This window comes from Callithrix jacchus, chromosome 12, assembly GCF_049354715.1.
Source record: "Callithrix jacchus isolate 240 chromosome 12, calJac240_pri, whole genome shotgun sequence".
NCBI classification, from domain to species: Eukaryota; Metazoa; Chordata; class Mammalia; order Primates; family Cebidae; genus Callithrix; species Callithrix jacchus.
This window is the reverse complement of record NC_133513.1, coordinates 46,345,229-46,371,587: the sequence shown is the minus strand read 5'-3', so window position 1 is coordinate 46,371,587 and position 26,359 is coordinate 46,345,229. Positions and strand designations below refer to the sequence as shown.

Genomic DNA, 26,359 nt, shown 5'->3' with positions numbered 1-26,359 from the left:
AAAATGTATAGGAAAAGCAGCATGTCAAATTGAGGTAACAGTACCAGGCATATGTTTTTTCAAGTCCCTATCTGATAGAAAAAAATACAGGCTGCGTGCAGTGGCTCACAGCACTTTGGGAGGCCAAGGCAGAAGGATCATTTGAGGCTAGGAATTCGAGACCAGTCTACACAACACAGGGAGACCCTGTCTCCATTTTTAAAAATAAATGTAAAATATAATAATAAATTTATTTATATATATCTATAAGCAACCTAATGTGTTGTCTGGGATTGCTTCAAAATAACTCCAACAAAAAAAAATGTTTCAGTGGGGAATAAATTAAATAAGATTGACAGAATTCTAACAGAGAATCTGGAAATAAATACAATCTGGTTTAGATGTTTGTCCCTCCAAATCTCATGTTGAAACATGAGCCCCATTGTTGCAGGAGGGGGCTTAACAGGAGGGGGTTTGGGTTGTGGATCCCTCATGAATAGTTTGGTGCTCTCCCCTTTAATAGTGAGTTCTCACTCTATTGGTTACCTCGAGACCTGATTGTTAAAAAGAGCCTGGTATTCCTCCTCACTCTTTTGCTCCCTTTCTTGCCATGTGACACTCCAGCTTCACTTTCCCTCCACCAAGACTAAAAGCTTCCTGAGGCCTCACCAGAAGCTCAGCAGATGTGGGTGCCATGCTTGTATAGCCTGTAGAACCATTAGTCAAATAAACTTCTTTTCTTTATAAATTACTCAGTCTTGGGTATTCTTTTATAGCAATGCAAAATGGACTAACACAGGATACATGGAGTTTCATTTTATTCTGCTATTGTAAATGTTTAAACATTTTCATAAGAAGCTGAAACTCTTAAAAGCCCAAGAGGGCTGAGGCACAGTGGCTCATGCCTGTAATCCCAGCACTTTGTGAGGCCGAGGCGCATGGATCACTTGAAGTCAGAAGTTTGAGACCAGCCTGGGGAATATAGTGAAACCCTGTCTCTACTAAAAACACAAAAATTAGTGGGGCATAGTGTTGCACACCTGTAGTTCCCATTACTTGAGAGACTGAGGCAGGAGGATGGCTTAAGCCCAGGAGGCGGAGGTTGCAGTGAGCCAAGAGTGTGCTACTGCACTACAACCTGTGTGATGGGAATGAAACCCTGTCTCCAAGAAAAAAAAAACCCTAGAGCAAAGCAGCAGGGAGCATCCCAGGGCAGTGGCATGTTGGAGGCAGTAGTGCTCCTGGGAGTGCTGGAAAAGGAAGAAACTTCTGCCTGCATCTCCCCATGGCTGTACCCAGCTTCCCCTCAGTTGCTGCCCATTTTCTGAGCTGGATTTTCTAGTCTTTGCAGAGATTTAATGAAGTACCCACTATCCTTATATTTTTGTTTTCTGACTAAGTTTCTATAATTTGCAACCAAGAATCTGAATGGCAAAACCTAAGCAAAATTAAATCTCTGGAAGACTTTCAGGTTGTCTCCTCCGGTGAGTATCACTAGTTAACATTAAACTAGACCAAATACTACCAAAAGCAATCTACAGATTTGAAGCAATCCCTCTCAAAATACCAATGTCATTGTTCACAGAAAATGTTTTCTATACTCTAAAATTTGTACTTTCAAAAGAGTATAGTAACTAGAACAGCAGGGTATTGGTATAAAAATAGACACATAGACCAATGGAACAGAATAGAGAATTCTGAAATATATCCATATATTTACAGCCAAATGATCTTCAACAAAGCTGTCAAAAGCATCTGTCAAGAGTGTGTCAGTGAGGAAATGACACACTCTTCAATAAATGGTGCTAGGGAAACTGAATAACCATAAGCAGCTTAAAACTGGGCCTATACTCTCACCATATACAAAAATTAACTTAAGACAGATTAAAGACTTCAACATTTGACCCGAAATTGCTAGAAGAAAGCACAGGGAAACACTTCAGGGCATTGGTCTAGGTAACTATTTTATGGCTAAGACCTCAAAAGTATGGCAACAAAGACAAAAGTCAACAAATGGGACTATATTAAACTGAAAGCTCCTGCCCAGCAAATGAAACAGACTGAAAAGACAACTTATTGAATAGGAAAAAACATTTGCAAACAACTCATCTGAGAAGAAGCTAATAGCCAAAATATACAAGAAACTCAAACAATAGTCATTTTTTTAATCCCAACAAAAATAGGAGGAGGACATAAACAGACATTTCTCAAAAGAAGACATACGGGGGGGAGGACTCAAGATGGCGCTGTGAGAACAACCCAGGATTGAAGCTCTCGCTGGACGCACGGAGAGGGTGAGTCGGGGAAGCATTTCCAGACGGATCTTAGTTGCCCACAGAACGGGGAAATTCCCAGGTATAAAAGAGACGCGGGATGCCAGGCAGAGGTCTCCGCTGGCGTAGCCGGCAGCCGGTGCGGCTCCGGCCCGCGCCGGAGTGCAGAGGCGCTCCACAGCGCTCCATACAAAAGCGCACTGTTACGGGTGCCCTGTTGAACCGGCAAACTAAGACCCAAGAGGGCTGAACTTGAGACTGAACGGGTCTTGAACTGTGACCCAGCTCAGGAAATCCCAGGGACTCAGCGTTTGGGGGAGCGCAGTGCAACAAACAAAACGGCGATTCCAAACACTCCCGGTGAATAGGTTTTTTTTTAAAGCGCGCAGCTCCACGGGGGAGGGGCATAAGCCATTACCGAGGCAATCAGCCCCTACTGAGGTACACGCCCATTGCTGACGCAGCCTGCCGCTGCTGACGCAGCCTGCCGCTGCCGAGGCAACCAGGTACAACAGAGAGACTCCGCCGCAGGGCGTAGCCCGTAGCAACAGGGCGGAGACCACAGCAGAAGGGCGGAGCCTGCAGGAAAAGGGCGAACCTCACACCAGCAGGGCGGAGCCTCGGCAGGCAAAAAGTGACTAGACTGCCTCCTAGCTGGGCAGGATAGTGAGGCGGACACTCACAAGGAAAGCCCCAACCCCCCCCCAGACAGAGCATCTGAGGGAAAAAAAGGGGTTTTCTTACGAGTTAGGTTGCAGCAGAACTAAACATAGCAGCCTAGCAGCCCTGAATGAACAACAGAGCTCACAGCTCAGCACTTGAGCTCCTACAGACTGTCTCCTCATGCAACTCCCTGAACCCTCTATATCCATAAGACTGACATTCGGCAGACATCATCCTGGGACAAAGATAGCAGAAAAAGAAACTGGTAGCATCCCTCGCTGTTCCGCAGCCACTACAGGTGCACCCCAGACAAGCAGGGCCTGCAGTGGACTTCAGCAGTCATACAGCGAAGGGGCTAGACTGGTAGAAGGAAAACCAAGTAACAGAAATACTCCATCATCAACAATCTGGGTGTCCACCCAGAGATCCAATCAAAAAGTCAGCAACTACACAGATGACAGGTGGATAAATCCACAAAGATGGGAAGAAACCAGCGCAAAAAGGAGGAAAACACCCGAAACCAGAACACCTCGCCACCTAGAAAGGACCAAAACTCCTCACCAGTAAGGGAACAAAGCTAGACGGAGAACGACTGTGACAAAATGATGGAATTAGACTTCAGAAGGTGGATAATGAGAAACTTTTGTGAGCTAAAAGAACATGTTTTAAATCAACGCAAAGAAACTAAGAACCTTGATAAAAGATTTGAGGAAATGATAACAAGAATGGACAACTGAGAGAGGAATATGAATGAATTAAAGGAGCTGAAAAACACAATACGAGAACTTCGCGAAACATGCACAAGTTTCAATAGCCAAATTGACCAAGCAGAAGAAAGAATATCAGAAGTTGAGGATCAACTCAATGAAATAAAACGAGAAACCAAGATCAGAGAAAAAAGCGCAAAAAGGAATGAACAAAGTCTCCAAGAAATGTGGGACTATGTGAAGAGACCTAACCTACGTTTGATAGGCATACCAGAATGTGATGAAGAGAATGAATCCAAGCTGGAAAATACTCTTCAGGACATTATCCAGGAAAATTTCCCCCACCTAGCAAGACAGGCCAACACTCTATTGCAGGAAATACAGAGAACACCACAGAGATATTCCACAAGAAGAGCAACCCCAAGGCACATAATCGTCAGATTCAACAAGGTTGAAATAAAGGAGAGAATACTAAGGGCAGCCAGAGAGAAAGGTCGGGTCACCCACAATGGGAAGCCCATCAGACTCACAGCAGATCTCTCGGCAGAAACTCTACAAGCCAGAAGAGAGTGGGGGCCAATATTCAACATCCTTAAAGAAAAGAACTTTCAACCTAGAATTTCATATCCAGCCAAACTGAGCTTCAGAAGTGAAGGAAAAATAAAATCCTTTGCGAACAAGCAAGTACGCAGAGATTTTGTCACCACCAGCCGTGCTTTACAAGAGCTCCTGAAAGAGGCACTACACATACAAAGGAACAACCAGTACCAGCCATTCCAAAATCACACTAAATGCTAAAGAGCATCAACATAATGAAGAATCTACAACAACTAACGGGCAAAACAGCCAGCTAGCATCAAAATGGCAGTGTCAAATTCACACATAACAATATTAACCCTAAATGTAAATGGACTAAATGCACCAATCAAAAGACACAGACTGGCAAATTGGATAAAAAGCCAAAACCCAGCAGTGTGCTGTATCCAGGAAACCCATCTCACATGCAAGGATACACAAAGGCTCAAAATGAAGGGATGGAGGAAGATTTACCAAGCAAATGGAGAGCAAAAGAAAGCAGGAGTTGCAATTCTCATCTCTGATAAAATAGACTTTAAAGCAACAAAGATCAAAAGAGACAAAGAAGGACATTACATAATGGTAAAAGGATCGATACAACAAGAAGAGCTAACGATCCTAAACATATATGGACCCAATACAGGAGCACCCAGATACATAAGGCAAGTTCTTAATGACTTACAAAGAGACTTAGACTCCCACACAATAATAGTGGGAGACTTTAACACTCCATTGTCAATATTAGACAGATCAACCAGACAGAAAATCAACAAAGATATCCAGGGCTTGAACTCAGACCTGGAGCAAGCAAACCTGATAGACATTTACAGAACTCTCCACCCCAAATCCACAGAATATACATTCTTCTCAGCACCACATCATACCTACTCTAAAATTGACCACATAATTGGAAGTAAAGCACTGCTCAGCAAATGCAAAACAACTGAAATCATAACAGCCTCTCAGACCATAGTGCAATCAAGTTAGAACTCAGAATTCAGAAACCAACCCAGAACCGCACAGCTTCATGGAAACTGAAAACTGGCTCCTGAATGTTGACTGGATAAACAATGAAATGAAGGCAGAAATAAAGAAGTTCTTCGAAACCAATGAGAACGAAGACACAACATGCCAGAATCTCTGGGACACATTTAAAGCAGTCTCTAGAGGAAAGTATATAGCAATAAGTGCCCATATGAGAAGAATGGAGAGATCCAAAATTGACACCCTATCATCAAAATTGAAATAGCTAGAGGAGCAAGATCAAAAAAACTCAAAACCCAGCAGAAGACAAGAAATAACTAAGATCAGAACTGAACTGAAGGAGATTGAGACACGAAAAACCCTCCAAAAAATCAATAAATCCAAGAGCTGGTTTTTTGAAAAGATCAGCAAAATAGACAGACTGCTAGCCAGATTGATTAAAAAGAAAAGAGAGAACAACCAATAGATGCAATAAAAAATGATAAAGGGGAAATCACCACAGATTCCACAGAAATTCAAACCATCATCAGAGAATATTACAAACAACTCTATGCACATAAACTAGTAAACCTGGAAGAAATGGATAAATTCCTGGACTCCTGTGTCCTCCCAAGTCTAAACCAGGAGGAAGCTGAAACTATGAATAGACCAATAACAAGGGCAGAAGTCGAGGCAGCAATTAAGAGCCTACCACACAAAAAAAGCCCAGGTCCAGATGGGTTCACAGCCGAATTCTACCAGACACACAAAGAGGAGCTGGTACCATTCCTTCTGAAACTATTCCAAATAATCCAAAAAGAAGGAACCCTACCGAAATCATTCTACAAGACCAATATCATCCTGATACCAAAACCCGGCAGAGACCCAACAAGAAAAGAAAACTTCAGGCCAATATCCATGATGAACATAGATGCAAAAATCTTCAATAAAATATTGGCAAGCTGATTGCAACAGCAAATCAAAAAACTTATTCATCATGATCAAGTAGGATTCATCCCAGGGATGCAAGGCTGGTTCAACATATGCAAGTCTATCAACGTAATTCACCACATAAACAGAACCAAAAACAAAAACCACATGATTATCTCAATTGATGCAGAGAAGGCATTTGACAAAATTCAACAGCCCTTTATGCTAAAAACCCTCAATAAACTCGGTATCGATGGAACGTATCTCAAAGTAATAAAAGCTATTTATGACAAAGCAACAGCCAATATCATACTGAATGGGCAAAAACTGGAAGCATTCCCTTTGAAATCCGGCACTAGACAAGGATGCCCTCTGTCACCACTCCTATTCAATATAGTACTGGAAGTTCTAGCCAGAGCAATCAGGCAAGAAAAAGAAATAAAGAGTATTCAAATAGGAAAGGTGGAAGCCAAATTGTCTCTATTTGCAGACGACATGATAGTATACCTACAAGACCCCATGGCCTCAGCCCAAAAACTCCTGAAACTGATAAGCAACTTCAGCAAAGTCTCAGGATATAAAATCAATGTCCAAAAATCACAAGCCTTCCTCTACACCAATAACAGACTGAAAGAGAGCCAAATCAAGAACGAACTGCCATTCACAATTGCTACAAAAAGAATAAAATACCTTGGAATACAACTCACAAGGAACGTAAGGGACCTCTTCAGGGAAAACTACAAACCACTGCTCAACGAAATCAGAGAGGACACAAACAGATGGAGAAACATTCCATGTTCATGGTTAGGAAGAATTAATATCATGAAAATGGCTATACTGCCCAAAGTAATTTACAGAATCAACTCTATCCCCATCAAGCTACCATTGACTTTCTTCACAGAACTGGAAAAAACCACCTTGAACTTCATATGGAACCAAAAGAGAGCCCGCATAGCCAAGTCAATTCTAAGCAAAAAGAACACAGCGGGGGGCATCACACTACTGGATTTCAAACTATACTATAAGGCTACAGTAATCAAAACAGCATGGTACTGGTACCAAAACAGAGATATAGATCAATGGAACAGAACAGAGGCATCAGAGGCAACACAACATAGCTACAACCATATAATCTTTGATAAACCTGACAAAAACAAGCAATGGGGAAAGGATTCCCTGTTCAACAAATGGTGCTGGGAAAACTGGCTAGCCATGTGTAGAAAGCAGAAACTGGACCCCTTCCTGACACCTTACACTAAAATTAACTCCAGATGGATTAAAGACTTAAACATAAGGCCCGGCACCATAAAAACCCTAGAAGGAAATCTAGGCAAAACCATCCAGGACATAGGAGTAGGCAAGGACTTTATGAACAAAACACCAAAAGCATTGGCAACAAAAGCCAAAATAGACAAATGGGACCTAATGAAACTCCACAGCAAAAGAAACAGTCTCTAGTGGGAATTGGCAACCAACAGAATGGGAAAAAATTTTTGCAGTTTACCCATCTGACAAAGGGTTGATATCCAGAATCTACAAAGAACTCAAACAGATTTACAGGAAAAAAACAAACAAGCCCATTCAAAAGTGGGCAAAGGATATGAACAGACACTTTACAAAAGAAGACATATATGAGGCCAACAATCATATGAAAAAATGCTCATCGTCACTGGTCATCGAGAGATGCAAATCAAAACCACATTGAGATACCATCTCACGCCAGTTAGAATGGCGATCATTAAAAAATCTGGAGACAACAGATGCTGGAGAGGATGTGGAGAAAAAGGAACACTCTTACACTGTTGGTGGGAGTGTAAATTAGTCCAACCATTGTGGAAGACAGTGTGGCGATTCCTCAAGGCCTTAGAAATAGAAATCCCATTTGACCCAGCAATCCCATTACTGGGCATATATCCAAAGGTCTATAAATCGTTCTACTACAAGGACACATGCACACGAATGTTCATTGCAGCACTGTTTACAATAGCAAAGACCTGGAATCAACCCAAATGCCCATCGATGATAGACTGGATTGGGAAAATGTGGCACATATACACCATGGAATATTATGCAGCAATCAGAAATGATGAGTTCGTGTCGTTTGTAGGGACACGGATGAATCTGGAGAACATCATTCTCAGCAAACTGACACAAGAACAGAAAATGAAACACCGCATATTCTCACTCATAGGCGGGTGATGAAAAATGAGAACACATGGACACAGAGAGGGGAGTACTAAACACTGGGGTCTATAGGGGGGAAAGGGGAGGGCCAGTGGGAGGGGGAGGTGGGGAGGGATTGCCAGGGGAGAAATACCAAATGTGGGTGAAGGGGAGAAAGCAAACAAAACACACTGCAATGTGTGTACCTATGCAACTGTATTGCATGCTCTGCACATGTACCCCAAAACCTAAAATGCAATTAAAAAAAAAGAAGACATACAAATGGCCAAGAGATATATGAAAAATCCTCAACCTAACTAATCATCAAGGAACTGCAAATCAGAACCACATTGAGATATCATCTTATCCCAGTAAGAATGACTAGTATTAAAAATAAGAGATGTTAGGACAGCCAGCCATGGCTGCAGAAGGTCCCAGCGCAGGGTCTGTGGCCCCGGTGTCCTCCACATCCTCCCTGCCCCTGGCTGCTCTCAATATGCGAGTGTGGCGCCGCCTGTCGCTGTTCTTGAACGTGCAGACGCAGGTGGCAGCCGACAGGACCGTGCTAGTGGAGGAGATGGACTTTGAGTACTTGGAGATCTGGTAGCTGGAATCGCACACCAACCCCACGGGCAGGCTGCTGGACGCCTGGCAGGGACACCCCGGTGCCTCGGTAGGCCGACTGCTGGAGCTGCTCACCAAGCTGGGGCACTCTTATATTCCTTTTCTCTTTTGTCCCTACTCAGTGAGACCAAACTCTGGAAAGGACCCCATGTACCCGTATTTATACCTTTAATGAAGCACAGAGAGAGGAGGAGAGATGTTTAAACTCACAGAACAATAAACTACAGACACAGCTGTCCTCTCTCTCTCTCTCTCTCTCAACCCCCCAAAGCGATTTGCTCATTACCCTCAAACTCTCCTTTGGGGAGAAGGTGTCATAGTCTTAGGTGTCTGTGCCCCAGGGAAGACCTTAGGACCCTAAATCAAAAAGAAAATCCATCTCTGCTCCACTTCCAGCCAGGCTGGAGCAAGGTGCCTTTTCTCAGGATTTTGGGAGAGACTGCCTCCTTGCTGGGCAGGACAGTGCAATGAATACTCATTAAAAAAGCACTAACTCCCTGGGACAGAGCACCTGAGGAAAAAAAGGGGCTTTATGAGTTCTGCTGCAGCAGACTTAAACGTACCTGCCTAGCAGCCCTGAATGAACAACAGAGCTCACAGCTCAGCACTTGAGCTCTTATAAAGTACAGACTGTCTCCTCAAGTATAAAGTACTGACAGTCTCCTCAAGCAGCTCCCTGACCCCCGTATATCCAAAGAGTCACCTCACAAAGGACTGATCAGACTGACATTTGGTGGGCATCATTCTGGGACAAAGATAGCAGAAGAAGAAACTGGTAGCAACCCTCATGGTTCCACAGCTGCTATAGGTGTACCCCAGGCAAGCAGGGCCTGGAGTGGACCTCAGTAGTCCTACAGAAGAGGGGCCAGACTGTTAGAAGGAAAACGAAGAAACAGAAATACTTCATCATCAACAAATTGAACGTCCACTCAGAGACCCAATCAGAAAATCAGCAACTACTCAGATGACAGGTGGATAAATCCACAAAGATGGGAAGAAACCAGTGCAAAAAGGAGGAAAACACCCAAAACCAGAACACCTTGCCTCCTACAAGGGACCACAACTCCTCACCAGCAAGGGAACAAAGCTGGATGGAGAATGAGTGTGATGAAATCACAGAATCAGACTTTGGAAGGTGGGTAATGAGAAACTTCTGTGAGCTAACAGAACACATTCTAACTCAATGCTAAAAAACTAAGAACTTTGAAAACAGATTTGAGGAAATGATAACAAGAATGGACAACTTAGAGAGGAATATGAGTAAATTGAAGGAGCTGAAAAACACAACATGAGAACTTCGCAAAGCATGCACAAGTTTCAATAGCTGAATTGACCAAGCAGAAGAAAGAATATCAGAAGTCGAAGATCAACTCAATGAAATAAAACGAGAAGCCAAGATTGGAGAAAAAAGCACGAAAAGGAATGAACAAAGTCTCCAAGAAATGTAGAACTATGTGAAGAGATCTAATCTAGTTCAATAGGTGTACCTAAATGTGACGAAGAGAATGAATCCAAGCTGGAAAATACTCTTCAGGACATTATCCAGGAAAATTTCCCCCACCTAGCAAGACAGGCCAACACTCTATTGCAGGAAATACAGAGAACACCACAAAGATATTCCACAAGAAGAGCAACCCCAAGGCACATAATCATCAGATTTACCAGGGTTGAAATGAAGGAGAAAATGCTAAGGGCAGACAAAGAGAAAGGTCGATTTACCCACAAAGGGAAGCCCATCAGACTCACAGCAGATCTCTTGGCAGAAACCCTACAAGCCAGAAGAGAGTGGGGGCCAATATTCAACATCCTTAAAGAAAAGAACTTTCAACCTAGAATTTCATATCCAGCCAAACTGAGCTTCATGAGTGAAGAAAAAATATAATCCTTTGTGAACAAGCAAGTACTCAGAGATTCTGTCACCACCAGGCCTGCTTTACAAGAGCTCCTGAAAGAGGCACTACACATAGAAAGGAACAACCAGTACCAGCCATTAAAAAAAACATACCAAATGGTAAAGAGCATCAACAAAATGAAGAATCTGCATCAACTAATGGGCAAAACAGCTAGCTAGCATCAAAATGGCAGTAGCAAATTCACACATAACAATATTAACCCTAAATGTAAATGGGCTAAATGCACCAATCAAAAGACACAGACTGGCAAATTGGATAAAAAGCCAAAACCCATCGGTGTGCTGTATCCAGGAAACCCATCTCACAGGCAAGGATACACAAAGGCTCAAAATAAAGGGATGGAGGAAGATTTACCAAGCAAATGGAGAGCAAAAATAAGCAGGAGTTGCAATTCTCATCTCTGTTAAAATAGACTTTAAAACAACAAAGATCAAAAGAGACAAAGAAGGACATTACATAATGGTAAAAGGATCAATACAACAAGAAGAGCTAATGATCCTAAACATATATGGACCCAATACAGGAGCACCCAGATATATAAGGCAAGTTCTTAATGACTTACAAAGAGACTTAGACTCCCACACAATAATATGGGAGACTTTAACACTCCACTGTCAATATTAGACAGATCAACCAGACAGAAAATAAACAAGGATATCCAGGACCTGAACTCAGACCTGAAACAAGCAAACCCGATAGACATTTACAGAACTCTCCATCCCAAATCCACAGAATATACATTCTTCTGAGCACCACATCACACCTACTCTAAAATTGACCACATAATGGGAAGTAAATCACTCCTCAGCAAATGCAAAACAACTGAAATCATAACAAACAATCTCTCAGACCATAGTGCAATCAAGTTAGAACTCAGAATTCAGAAACGAACTCAGAACTGCACAGCTTCATGGAAACTGAACAACTGGCTCTTGAATGTTGACTGGATAAATAATGAAATGAAGGCAGAAATAAAGAAGTTCTTTGAAACCAATAAGAATGAAGACACAACATACCAGAATCTCTAGGACACATTTAAAGCAGTCTCTAGAGGAAAATATCTAGCAATACGTGCCCACATGAAAAGAGTGGAGAGATCCAAAATTGACACCCTATCATCAAAATTGAAAGAGCTAGAGGAGCAAGATCAAAAAAAACTCAAAACCTAGCAGAAGACAAGAAATAACTAAGATCAGAGCAGAACTGAAGGAGATAGAGACATGAAAAACCCTTCTAAAAATCAATAAATCCAAGAGCTAGTTTTTTGAAAAGATCAACAAAATAGACAGACCACTAGCCAGATAGATAAAAAAGAAAAGAGAGAATAACCAAATAGATTTAATAAAAAACGATAAAGGGAAAATCACCACAGATTCCACAGAAATTCAAAACATCATCAGAGAATATTATAAACAACTCTATGCACATAAACTAGTAAACCTGGAAGAAATGGATAAATTCCTGGACACTTGTGTTCTCCCAAGCCTAAACCCGGAGGAAGCCAAAACTATGAATAGACCAATAACAAGGTCTGAAGTTGAGGCAACAATTAAGAGCCTACCACACAAAAAAAAGCCCAGGTCCAGATGGGTTCACAGCCAAATTCTACCAGACACACAAAGAGGAACTGTTACCATTCCTTCTGAAACTATTTGAAATAATTCAAAAAGAGGGACTCCTTCCCAAATCATTCTATGAGACCAACATCATCCTGATACCAAAACCCAGCAGAGACTCAACAAGAAAAGAAAACTTCAGGCCAATATCCATGATGAACATAGACACAAAAATCTTCAATAAAATACTGGCAAGCCGATTGCAACAGCACATCAAAAAGCTTATCCACCATGATCAAGTAGGATTCATCCCAGGGATGCAAGGCTGGTTCAACATACGCAAGTCTATCAACGTAATTCACCACATAAACAGAACCAAAAACAAAAACCACATGATTATCTCAATTGACGCAGAGAAGGCCCTTGACAAAATTCAACAGCCCTTTATGCTAAAAACCCTCAATAAACTCGGTATTGATGGAATGTATCTCAAAATAATAAAGGCTATTTACGACAGACCAACAGCCAATATCATACTGAATGGGCAAAAACTGGAAACATTCCCTTTGAAATCTGGCACTAGACAAGGATGCCCTCTCTCACCACTCCTATTCAGTATAGTACTGGAAGTTCTAGCCAGAGCAATCAGGCAAGAAAAAGAAATAAAGGGTATTCAGATAGGAAAGGGGGAAGCGAAATTGTCTCTATTTGCAGATGACATGATTGTATATCTACAAGACCCCATTGTCTCAGCCCAAAAACTCCTGAAACTGATAAGCAACTTCAGCAAAGTCTCAGGATATAAAATCATTGTGCAAAAATCACAGGCATTCCTATATACCAATAACAGACTGAAAGAGCCAAATCAAGAATGAACTGCCATTCACAATTGCTACAAAGAGAATTAAATACCTAGGAATACAACTAACAAGGAAGGTAAGGGACCTCTTCAAGGAGAACTGCAAACCACTGCTCAACAAAATAAGAGAGGACACAAACAGATGGAGAAACATTCCATGTTCATGGTTAGGAAGAATCAATATCGTGAAAATGGCCATACTGCCCAAAGTAATTTACAGAATCAACTCTATCCCCATCAAGCTACCATTGACTTTCTTCACAGAACTGGAAAAAACCACCTTGAACTTCATATGGAACCAAAAGAGAGCCCACATAGCCAAGTCAATTCTAAGCAAAAAGAACACAGCGGGGGGCATCACACTACTGGCCTTCAAACTATACTACAGGGCTACAGTAATCAAAACAGCATGGTACTGCTACCAAAACAGAGATATAGACCAATGGAACAGAACAGAGGCCTTGGAGGCAACACAACATATCTACAACCGTATAATCTTTGATAAACCTGACAAAAACAAGCAATGGGGAAAGGATTCCCTGTTTCATAAATGATGTTAGGAAAACTGGCTAGCCATGGGCAGAAAGCAGAAACTGGACCCCTTCCTGACACCTTACACTAAAACTAAATCCAGATGGATTAAAGACTTAAACATAAGACCTAACACCATAAAAACCCTAGAAGAAAATCTAGGCAGAACCATTCAGGACATAGGAGTAGGCAAGGACTTCATGACTAAAACACCAAAAGCATTGGCAACAAAAGCCAAAATAGACAAATGGGACCTAATCAAACTCCACAGCTTCTGCACGGCAAAAGAAACAGTCACTAGAGTGAATCGGCAACCAACAGAATGGGAAAAAAATTTTGCAGTTTACCCATCTGACAAAGGGTTGATATCCAGAATTTACAAAGAACTCAAACAGATTTACAAGAAAAAAACAAACAAGCCCATTCAAAAGTGGGCAAAGGATATGAACAGACACTTTACAAAAGAAGACATACATGAGGCCAACAAACATATGAAAAAAAAATGCTCATCATCACTGGTCATTAGAGAAATGCAAATCAAAACTGCATTAAGATACCATCTCACACCAGTTAGAATGGCGATCATTAAAAAATCTGGAGACAACAGATGCTGGAGAGGATGTGGAGAAATAGGAACATTTTGCACTGTTGGTTGGAGTGTAAATTAGTCCAGCGATTGTGGAAGACAGTGTGGCGATTCCTCAAGGACCTAGAAATAGAAATCCCATTTGACCCAGCAATCCCATTACTAGGTATATATCCAAAGGACTATAAATTGTTCTACTATACGGACACATGCACACGAATGTTCATTGCAGCACTGTTTACAATAGCAAAGACCTGGAACCAACCCAAATGCCTATCGAGGATAGACTGGACAGGGAAAATGTGGCACATATACACCATGGAATATTATGCAGCAATCATAAACTATGAGTTCTTGTCCTTTATAAGGACATGGATGAATCTGGGGAACATCATTCTCAGCAAACTGACACAAGAACAGAAAATCAAATACCGCTTGTTCTCACTCATAGGCGGGTGATGAACAATGAGAACACATGGACACAGGGAGGGGAGCACTACACACTGGGGTCTATTGGGGGGAATAGTGGAGGGACAGCGAGGGGGGAGCTGGGGAGGGATAGCATGGGGAGAAATGCCAGATGAGAGTGAAGGAGAGGAAGGCAGCAAATCACACTGCCACGTGTGTACCTAGGCAACTATCTTGCATGTTCTGCACATGTACCCCAAAACCTAAAATGCAATTTAAGAAAAAGGAATGAAATAACATCACTTACCGAATGACTGCAGGTCATCATGTTAAGTGAAATAAACCAGGCACAGAAAGACAAATACCCCATGTTCTCACTCATATGTGAAAGCTAAAAATGTTGACCTTACAGAGGTAGATAATGGAATTATAGATACCAAAGGCTGGGAAGGGTGCACGGATGGGAGGAGGGGATGAAGAGAGATTGGTTAATGGTGTAAGAATACAGTTAGATAGATGGAATGAGTTCTAATGTTTGACAATAGAGTTAGGTGACCACAGTCGACAACAATGTATTGTATGTTTCCAAATAGCTAGAAAAGATGTCTTGAAATGTGCCCAGCACAGAAATGATACTCAGGTCATGTATATCACCTGAATATCCTGACTTGATCATTACACATTCTATGCATGTAACAAAATATCACATGTGCCTCATAAATACGTTCAAATAAATATGTATCAAAAAATAAAAATAAATAAATACTTTTAAATTTAAAATACTGGGACAGGTTTGGCAAATAAGTTTTAGGAGTACAGCTGTTCTCCCCTCCTAAACCACTGACTGACTTTGGTAATTAATCTCATACGAATTACCTTCTTGTTATTCCTGTGTATGGAATAAGAATTTCTCAACACAGCTCTCCAGGCAGTGACTGCCTAACATATCTGACCAGAAAATTAAAAGATATTTGCTATTTGCCATTCCCAGCATAGACAAAGCAAAACAAATGGAAAAATCCGCTACCACCTCTAAAAGATATATATTTTTTTTTTGTTTTTTGAGACAGTCTTACTCTGTCACCTAGGCTGGAGTGCAGTGTCACAATCTCAGCTCACTGCAATCTCTGCCTCCCAAGTTCAAGCAATTCTCCTGCCTCAGCCTCCTGCTACCACACCCAGCTAATTTTTGTATTTTCAGTAGAGATGAGGTTTCACCATGTTGGCCAGGCTGGTCTCGAACTCCTGACCTCAAGTGATCTGCCTGCCTTAGCCTCACAGAAGTGCTGGGATTACCGGTGTGAGCCACCACGCCCAGCCTAGCTAATGTATTTTTAAGCTTATTATAAATGAGTTCATAATTATCATGTCTGCCCTCTCCTCTCCATTTTCTTTTCCAGTTGTAAAGGTATAAATGACATATACATTGTATTTGGCATGAGTTAATATCAGGAACTCCTCAAAAGAAAACTTCACTATAAGGGAATATCCCTGGATCTGAAGGCTTTAGAACCCCTTTTGTTCACTCTTATCTCTATCAGCTAAGTTGTTTGCCACAACCACAAACCACCACACACACACACACATGCACACACACACATTCGTTTCATAGTGTTTTTTTTAAGTGCTCCCAAGAAGTGAAGGGCACATAAACTGGCATTTCCCAGCACTGAAGGAGCTACTAAACTCTATGCTACAAAGAATCACTTCTAAAACTTTCTCATTGTAGGTGCAGAGAAGAGTAAATAGGATCAAGGCTTACTTCCCCCACCAGATCACCCACACAGATGGTGGAGTTCCGAGAAGCTGCCACAGCAGAAAATTCCTCATGATTTCTTTCAAATCGATCAAAATGTTACATCCTATCTTATACAACTCATATTTGTATAAATGCAAAAACAATTACTTTTCCTCAAAAACTGATATTTCAAGAAGGAACATTAGCTTCACCTCTGCCCCACTTGGCCCTGGGATCTCTCTACCCCTGTTGGAGAACAAAGGGGAGAGAAACCAGGCTCAGGGTTCAGGTGTGCTAGTAGAGCTGTTGACCTTGACAGTAAGCTTGGATCTGTCAGTCCTGCTTGCTCCTCCTCACCATGATGTAACAGGATGGAATTAGGGGCTTTGTGGGATGTTGTTTTCCTGGGACTGGCAACCAAAGCCCACGGCTAAGATCCAAAGAAAACAAGAGCCCTTGTTCAAAACTTGCCCACAGTAACCAATTCAGGGTTTGCTGAGAGGGGTCATTTCAGTTAGAACTCGCTTCCACAGTCACCAACACCCCTCTCACATGCCTAGGAGAAGAAGGGAGAACAAGGTCTCAGAGTGGGGAAAGAAGCAAAAAAATGCTTATGGTGAGAGGCATAATTTTCCTTAGCCAACCTGGAAAAGAGTCCTCCATAAAGCCCGCAAGGTGAAGGAGACCGCAAGGAGGAGATATACAGCACTGACCTTGGTATCTTCCTGAACACTGGGACTGCTGGTAGGATAACAAGGCAGAAGGTGGTGCTGGGAATAGCCTCTTCAGTTTCTGAGCCACAAGAGATACAGAGAATAGGTTTGGCCGTGTCCACAGACCCCAAGTTTAGGCCATGGAGATTGGTTGAGCTTAGAGCTCTCAGGGATGTTGGATAAAACTGGAAGCCACAGACTTGAGGTTAGCTCAAGGGGCAGGAAAGTCAGACAAGCACCCTCCCAGAGGCACTGAGAGACATCAGTGGCCCTGTTGGACACTGCCCATCCCCTCTGAGTCAGGGAACAGGAAAAACCAATGGTGGTGACCAGTGTCAAGGAGAGAAACAAGCTCCAGTTATTGGGGAAACAAGCAGAGAACAGGGTAGGAGAAAGAAAAGTGAAAGCCATCTCTTCCCCATTTGATCCTCCAGACCCCTTGAGCAGGGTTCTCAATGTTGGATCACATTAGAGTCACCTGGAGGCTTAAACCCCAGCATCTCTGGTAGGCAAGCCCAAGTGTCAGGACTTGTAAAGCTCTGCAGATGTTACCAACACGCAGCCAAGATGAAGAGGAGGAAACTGGAACTGATCATGAGGTTGGAGTTTTAAAATGCATGAGAGTGAGTCACAAAACTGCAATGAGATTGTTTCATCACTAAAAGTGGCTGGAAACGTAACATTGGGAAGAAATCGGAAGACACTCTTATCCACAGAGAAGATGTAGCAGTGTTTGGAAAAATAAACTGTTTTATGTTTGTATTCCCAAAGAGACAGAAATCTTCAATCACATTAGTTATACATGAAATGGGGGTAACAGCATCTAACTCCTATGGTTATTTGAGATATAAGAGGTATGGGGAAGGTTCATTAGGGCAGGGATTCTGTCTGTTTTGTTCAGTCCTAAAGTTCTTGCCTAGCACATGGAGCTCTCAAAGGTACTGCTTGAATAATAAATAGTTATGGGCAAGTACTAATGAAAGGTAAATTTATGTTAGAGATGCCTGTGTAGCCCTGCAAATTAATCAGCTCTTCTTCATTTAAGCTCCCAGTAGTGGAACCTGAGTCAAGGACATGATGTTATGACAGACTCCTGTTAACTCCACTAGAGGCTGAGGAGATGATCCGAAGCCAGCAAAAGAGACACAAGATTTAGGGAGGGGAACTTACATACAGGGCAGCCCAGAGGCTGCAGGCTGGACAGGAGAATGGCTGCTGCCTGTGGAAAGTGAGAAGTTTATATAAAATTTTCACTTAACACTCTTGCTCTAACAACCTCCACCTGGCAACATTCATTGACCCCCCAAAACTAAGGGCCTCAATCCCCTGTATGGCCCCTATTCCTCAGGATGGAATGGGCTAGCAGCTCAGATGTTCCTCATAGATAACGAATGAATGGCCGGGTTGGCCACACTTGGAACTTCCAACACACATTCTGGTGTGTCTGCCATTCTCAGGGTATACTTCAGTTATCCCTCTCAGGTGCATCTACCATACACATGTGTCTACCATACACATGGGTCCAGTGGTTTATTTGAGATGTTATCCCAGGAAGCCAGAGAGAGAAAAAAGAGAGGAGTGAGATAGGGAAGGAGGGAGAACCAATGGATGGTGCTTGATTGAGCCGGTGACTGTTGTGAGAGATTAGGCTCAGTCCTGCTAGGGGAGCCAGGCAGAAATGCAGCTTAGAATCATTGGTCCAGGGACCGGATGTGGTGGCTGACTTCTATATTTCCAGTACTTTTAGAGGCTGAGGCAGACAGATTGCTTGAGCCCAGGAATTGAAGACATGGGCAACATGAACATAAAGAAATCCTGTCTCTACAGAAATTAGCCAGGCATGGTTGCACACACCTGTAGTCTCAACTACTCAGGAGGGTGAGGTGGGAGGATCAGTTGAGCCTGCAAGGCAGAGACTGCAGTGAGCTGAAGTTACACCACAGCACTCCAGCCTGGGTGATACTGCAAGACCCTATCTCAAAAAAAAAAAAAAAAAAGAAATCACTGGTCCAAGGCTGAGAGGGTGAGGGGCGGGGCTAGGGCCTTTATCCTTGGACACCTGTCCCAGTGGTCGTTGGTTATGATAGAAGCCTCAGCTCCTTGACACTTCCAGGCTACAGCGTGTGGGCTGATTGAGCTCCTTGCACATTGGATAAACACATAAGGCAGAAAGAGCTGAGATCCATGAGTGCTAGTGGTGGGAGGTGCTCTGCCTGAAAGCTCCCACACACTACAGCCAAAAGCAGAGGAGGACTGAGGGTGTGTAGCAGGGGACACCAACAGCATCTGCTCTCTGAATACTCAGGCATTAACAGGTGTTAACTATTTATGAAGTTCCGTACATGCCTCAGGAGACAGACATGATATCTAATCACAGAACAATTTTATAATTTAAAAAGGGATTTGATTCTCTTCTCTGTCTAGACAGAAAATAAGCTGAGAAAATGACTCAGACCCTGGATGTTTAAACAGAACATTTTGTGTGCACCTTAAGTTAAGATATGTAGTCTCTAGTGTGGAAAGTCAGATTAACACACATTACTTTGCTTGGAAACTAATTAAATTTTTCTATCTGCCTCCTTACCCTCTATCAATTAACTGTAATTTAAACTTTACCTGGGTCTTTCCATAAAGGAAATAAAGTACACAACCAAAGTTCTGGAAAGCAAACACAGCATTCTTAGGGGGAAACTTGTAAAATATGAGATAAAAACTGAGAATCTGGTAGTTTGAATTTCAACTGATTTCAGACTATATTATTCAAGGAGGATAGGTCTGGAAGTTACAAAAAGCAACAAATATGCTGTCACACATTATCTACTTCAAGGGGATGTTAAGGCCACTCATTTCCCAAAATAAAGAATGTCGAGCAGAGAAACAAATCATGGGGCAAAGGAAACTCCCCTACATAACATTGCTCCCTAGGCCTTTTCTTGTGTGAGTTCTAAATGCTTCTGCAGGCTAAACAAAGAGCTAGTAGAAGGAATGATATGAATGAGAGAGGCACAAAACTATCTTCAAAAGTGGATAGGGCTTTGTCCAGCCCATCATAGTCTATGGGAGCTCATGTGGTGAGATTAGCAGAAATGACTCATTTTCATTGGTTCATGCCCCTTCAGGGCCCTTTAAGTAGTTTTTGGAGTCCCCAGGTATATCTCAGGTGTATTTATGAACATGTCAGTTTCATGTGAGTGCTGCTATTGTTCTTCTGTTCCCTGCCAGACGTGTCCAGGATGTGGCCCTCTCCTATTACAACTGAAACCTGGAACCCCCAAGATACCAACACTGCACAGCCGTCTCCCTCACTTCGTCTTATGTTCTGTTGCAGAAGTGTCAAAACTGTATGATTGATGCCTTCATGTCTTAGAGAAACAGCCTTACCGAGTTTCATCTACTGCACACCTCTTCTCCAAAGGACACTCAATTGTATGAAATCCAAGAAGTAAGGAATTCGACACAGTCAAGACTCATACCTGTGTCCCAACACTTTGGGAGGCCAAGGAAGAAGGATTGCTTGATGCCAAGAGTTCAAGATTAGCCTGGGCAACATAGTGAGACCTTGTTTCTACAGGAAAATTACCCAAGTGTGACACACCCATAGTCCCAGCTACTCAGGAGGCTGAGGCAGGAGACTCACTTGAACCCAGGAATTTGAGGGTGCAGTGAGCTATGATCACACCATTGCACTCCAGCCTAGGTGACAGTGAGACTCTGCTCTAATATAACAATAATAATAAAATTTTTAGAAATAATTTTTTACAAGATTCATACGCAACGGAGTAACAAACACTTCAAAGCCTCCCAATCCCTCTTGGCTCTGTCTGGTGGAAGATTTCTTCGTTGTCATCTTTTAGAAGGAAATTTCCTTTGGCTTTCTTTTTCAGGAGGCATCTTACACCCTCCAGCTATGCCCAAAACCCCAGTCCAGAACCTCCTTTATGATAATAACAGTTGTTGTTTTATTTTCTTTACTCAATTTTCAATGCTTGTTCTTTTTAATGAGTATTTTCGCCACCTAAGTGTTTAATTAGATTACAATAAACTTACTCAGAGGATCATGTTAAAATGAAGATTCTGCTTAAGTAGATCTGGGATGGGCCCACCATTCTGCCTTCTTTCCAAGCCCACGGGAGATAAGGATGCTTCTCATCTTGAACCGACCCTTGGGAAGCAAAGTTTAAGGGATTTTTCAGATAAATATGGCATGATTCCAGTTTGACTAGGAAAATGAATGCATCCCTGCATAGTGAGCAGTAGCAGGGAGCATATGTTTGAGAATAAATACCTATTCTTGAAAATGCCCAGAATGTCATCCATGACCACACTCACATAAGCACACTCTGCAGCAGAGGTCCTCACACCTGAGTGTGCATCAGAATCACCCACAAGGCTTATTAAACACGGATTGTGGGCCCCACCCCCAGAGCTTCCACTTTAGTAGACCTGGGTTGGAGCCCAAGAATCTGCATTTCTAACAAGTTCCCAGGTGATGCAAATGCTGCTGGCCCTTGGACCATCTTGAGAGCCACTACTGTAGCAACACTGAAACCAATAAAACCCCCACTATAAGAAACAACAGTGTCCAGTCATCTGGGTGAGAACAAATTACCCCCTGGATTCCTGCCCTGCTACACAAAAATGTGAAATCATCTAAGCCGGACTTACCTGCCTTCTGACATATGACCCCACACCTCTTGCAAAGGTTCACAAAAACCTTTCAATATTAATCTCCATATGTTTACTTTGACTTGTAACCTGGGTCTTTGTATTTAAAGTAGATTACCTGTAGACAACATATACTTGGGTCTTATTTTTTCAATTCACTCTCTACTCTGAAAATTGAATTTCCTATCAGTGAATTGAAACTACCCATATAGGCTGGGCATGGTGGTTCACACCTGTAATCCCAGCATTTTCGGAGGCTGAGGTGGGTGGATCACTTGAGGTCAGGAGTTCGAAACCAGCCTGTCCAACGTGGCGAAACCCCATCTCTATTAAAAATACAAAATTAGCCGGGCATGGTGGTGCATGCCTGTAATCCCAGCTACTCAGGAGGCTGAGGCAGGAAAATCACTTGAACCTGGGAGGCAGAGGTTGTAGTGAGCCAAGATCGTGCCAGTGCATTCCAGCCTGGTCAACAAGAGCAACACTCCATCTCAGAAAAAAAAAAAAAAAGAAACTACCTAATTTAAAATGATTATTTATATAGTTAGCTTAATATCTACCTTGTTTGTCACTGTTATCTATTGGTTGTATTTGTTCTTTCTTTTAAGAAAAAGTGATGGTGTCTCACTGTGTTACCCAGGCTAGTCTCAAACTCCTGGGCTGCAATGACCCTCCTACCTCAGCCACCCAAGTAGCTGGGAGTACAAGGTGATGCCACCACACCCAGCTGTTCTTTCCTTTTTTGCCCTCTTTCTTTTCCTTCCTTTCTTCTCTGATTTTAATTGAGTATTTAATATAATTAAATTTTATCTTCCTAGTTTATCCATTATACTTCTTTAAAAATTTTCTAGAGGTTACACCAAAATATATAGTATATACATTCTTAACTAATCTACAACTATTTTCAAATAACATTATAACTCTTCACACCTAAGGCAAGCACCTGATAATGATGGTTTCCAGATTCATCTATATCCCTACAAAGAACACAAATTCATGGTTTTTTATGGCTACATAGTATTCCACGCTGTATATGTGCAATATTTTCTTTGTCCAGTCTATCACTGATGAGCATTTGGGTTGGTTCCAGGTCTTTGCTATTGTAAACAGTGCAGCAATAAACATACGTCTGCATGTGGCTTTATAATAGAACGATTTATATCCTTTTGATATATACCCAGTAATGGGATTGCTGGGTCAAATGGAATTTCTATTTCTAGATCCTTGAGGAATTACCACACTGTCTTCCACAATGGTTGAACTAATTTACACTCCCACCAACAGTGTAAAAGTCTTCCTATTTTTCCACATCCTTTCCAGCATCTGTTGTCTCCAGATTTTTTTAATGATCGCCATTCTAACTGGCATGAGATGGTATCTCGATGTGGTTTTGATTTGCATTTCTCTAATAATCAGTGATGATGAGCATTTTTTCATGTTTCTTGGCCTCATAAATGTCTTCTTTTGAAAAACATATTTTCATATCCTTTGCCCGCTTTTGAAAGGGTTTGTTTTTTTCTTGTAAATCTGTTTCAGTTCTTTGTAGATTCTGGATATCAGCCCTTTGTCAGATGGGTAGCTTGCAAAAATTTTTTCCCATTCTGTTGGTTGCCAGTTCACTCTAATGATGGTTTCTTTTGCTGTAGAAGAGCTCTGGAGTTTAATTAGATCCCATTTGTCTATTTTGGCTTTTGTTGCCAATGTTTTTGGTGTTTTAGTCATGAAGTCCTTTCCTGTGCCTATGTCCTGGATGGTTTTGCCTAAGTTTTCTTCTAGGGTTTTTATGGTGTTAGGTCTTATGTTTAAGTCTTTAATCCATCTGGAGTTAGTTTTAGTGTAAGGTGTCAGGAAGGGGTCTAGTTTCTGCTTTCTGCACATGGCTAGACAGTTTTCCCAACATCATTTATTAAACAGGGAATCCTTTTCCCATTGCTTGTTTTTGTGAGGTTTGTCAAAGATCAGATGGTTGTGGATGTGCTGTGTTGCCTCCAAGGCCTCTGTTCTGTTCCATTGGTCTATATCTCTGTTTTGGTACTAGTACCATGCTGTTTTAATTCCTGTAGCCTTGTAGTATAGTTTGAAGTCAGGTAGCATGATGCCTCCAGCTTTGTTCTTTTTGCTTAGAATTGTCTTGGCTATGCGGGCTCTCTTTTGGTTCCATATGAAGTTTAAGGTGGATTTTTCCAGTTCTGTGAAGAGGGTCATCCCCATCAGCTTGATGGGGATAGTGTTGAATCTATAAATTACTCTGGGAAGTATGGCCATTTTCACAATATGGATTCTTCCTGACCATGAGCATGAAATGTTTTTCCATCTGTTTGTGTCCTCTTTTATTTCCTTGAGCAGTGGTTTGTAGTTCTCCTTGAAGAGGTCTTTTACATCCTTTGTTAGTTGTATTCCTAGGTACTTTATTCTCTTTGTAGCAATTGTAAATGGTAGTTCATTCTTGATTTGTCTCTCTTTAAGTCTGTTACTGGTGTGTAGGAATGCTTGTGATTTTTGCACATTGATTTTGTATCCTGAGACTTTGCTGAAGTTGCTTATTAGTTTCAGGAGATTTTGAGCTGAGACAATGGGATCTTGTAGATATACTATCATGTTGTCTGCAAATAGAGACAATTTGGCTTCCTCCTTTCCTAGTTGAATACCCTTTATTTCTTTTTCTTGCCTGATTGCATTGGCTAGAACTTCCAATACTATATTGAATAGGAATGGTAAGAGAGGGATTCCTTATCTAGTGCCAGATTTCAAAGGGAATGCTTCCACTTTTTGCCCATTCAGTATGATATTGGCTGTGAGTTTGTTGTAAATAGCTTTTATTATCATTTTTTTTTTTTTTTGAGACAGAGTCTCACTCTGTCACCAGGAACCAGGCTGGAGTACAGTGGCACAATCTCAGCTCACTGCAACCTCTGCCTCCCAGGTTCAAGCAATTCTCCTGCCTCAGCCTCCTGAGTAGCTAGGACTACAGGTGCACGCCACCACACCCAGCTAATTTTTGTATTTTTAGTAGAGGGGGGCTTCACCATGTTGGCCAGGATGGTCTCGATCTCTTGACCTCATGATCCACCCTCCTTAGCCTCCCAAAGTGCTAGGATTACAAGCTTGAGCCACCATACCCGGCCTAGCTTTTATTATTTTGAGATACATTCCATCAATACCTAGTTTATGGAGAGTTTTTAGCATAAAGGGCTGTTGAATTTTGTCAAAGGCCTTCTCTGCATCTATTGAGATAATCATGTGGTTTTTGTTTTTGGTTCCGTTTATGTGGTGACTTGAGTATGTTGAACAGCCTTGCATCCCCAGGATGAAGCCTATTTGATCGTGATGAATATGCTTTTTGATGTGCTGTTACAATCGGTTTGCCAATATTTTATGGAAGATTTTTGCAACTATGTTCATCGTGGATATTGGCCTAAAGTTTTCTTTTTTTGTTGAGTCTCTGCCAGGTTTTGGTATCAGGATGATGTTGTCTCATAAAATGATTTGGGAAGGATTCCCTCTTTTTGGATTGTTTGGACTAGTTTCAGAAAGAGTGGTACTAGCTCCTCTTTGTATGTCTGGTAGAATTCAGCTGTGAACTCATCTGGACCTGGGCTTTTTTTTTTTGGTTGGTAGGCTATTAATTGCTGCCTCAGCTTCAGCCCTTGTTCTTGGTCTATTTAGGGTTTCAACTTCTTTCTGGTTTAGGCTTGGGAGGGTGCAAGTGTTCGGAATTCATCCATTTCTTCCAGGTTTACTGGTTTATGTGCATAGAGTTGTTTGTAGTAATCTCTCATAGTAGTTGGTATTTCTGTGGAATCAGTGGTGATATCCTCTTTATTGTTTTCTTTTACATCTATTTATTCTTCTCTCTTTTCTTTTTGTTAATCTGGCTAGCAGTCTATTTTGTTGACCTTTAAAAAAAACAGCTCCTGGATTTATTGATTTTTGAATGTTTTTTTTAATCTCTCTATCTCCTTCAGTTCTGCTCTGATCTTAGTTATTTCTTGTCTTTTGCTAGCTCTTTCAATTTTGATGATAGGGTGCCAATTTTAGATCTCTTGTTGTTTCTCATGTGGGCATTTATTGCTATAAATTTTCCTCTGCACACTGCTTTAAATGTGTCCCAGAGATTCTGGTTTGTTGTGTTGTTTCTTCATTGTATTGATGGTCTTTACCATTTGGTATGTTTATGGAGTGGCTGGTACTGGTTGTTCCTTTCTATGTGTAGTGCTTCTTTCAGGAGCTCTTGTAAGGTAGGCGTGGTGGTGATGAAATCTCTCAGCAATTGCTTGTCTGTAAAGGATTTTATTTCTCCTTCACTTATGAAGCTTAGTTTGGCTGGATATGAAATTCTAGATTGAAAGTTCTTTTCTTTAAGGATGTTGAATATTGGCCCCCACTCTCTTCTGGCTTGTAGGGTTTCAGCCAAGAGATCCGTTGTGAGTCTGATGGGTTTCCCTTTGTGGGTAACCCGACCTTTCTCTCTGGCTGCTGTTAGCATTTTTTCCTTCATTTCAACCCTGATGA

The 26,359-nt window shown here is 41.7% G+C and overlaps 1 long non-coding RNA gene across 4 annotated transcripts in view; it reads right to left on the bottom strand.

Moving 5' to 3' along the window:
• The window catches only part of LOC144578654 (uncharacterized), a 172,644-nt gene that overhangs the window by 102,394 nt on the left and 43,891 nt on the right, over positions 1-26,359 (bottom strand). For all 4 annotated transcript variants that reach the window (XR_013524865.1, XR_013524863.1, XR_013524864.1 and 1 more), the window contains one exon: positions 21,230-21,344. This is a non-coding gene — a long non-coding RNA (uncharacterized LOC144578654). The remainder of the gene's footprint in view (positions 1-21,229; positions 21,345-26,359) is intronic.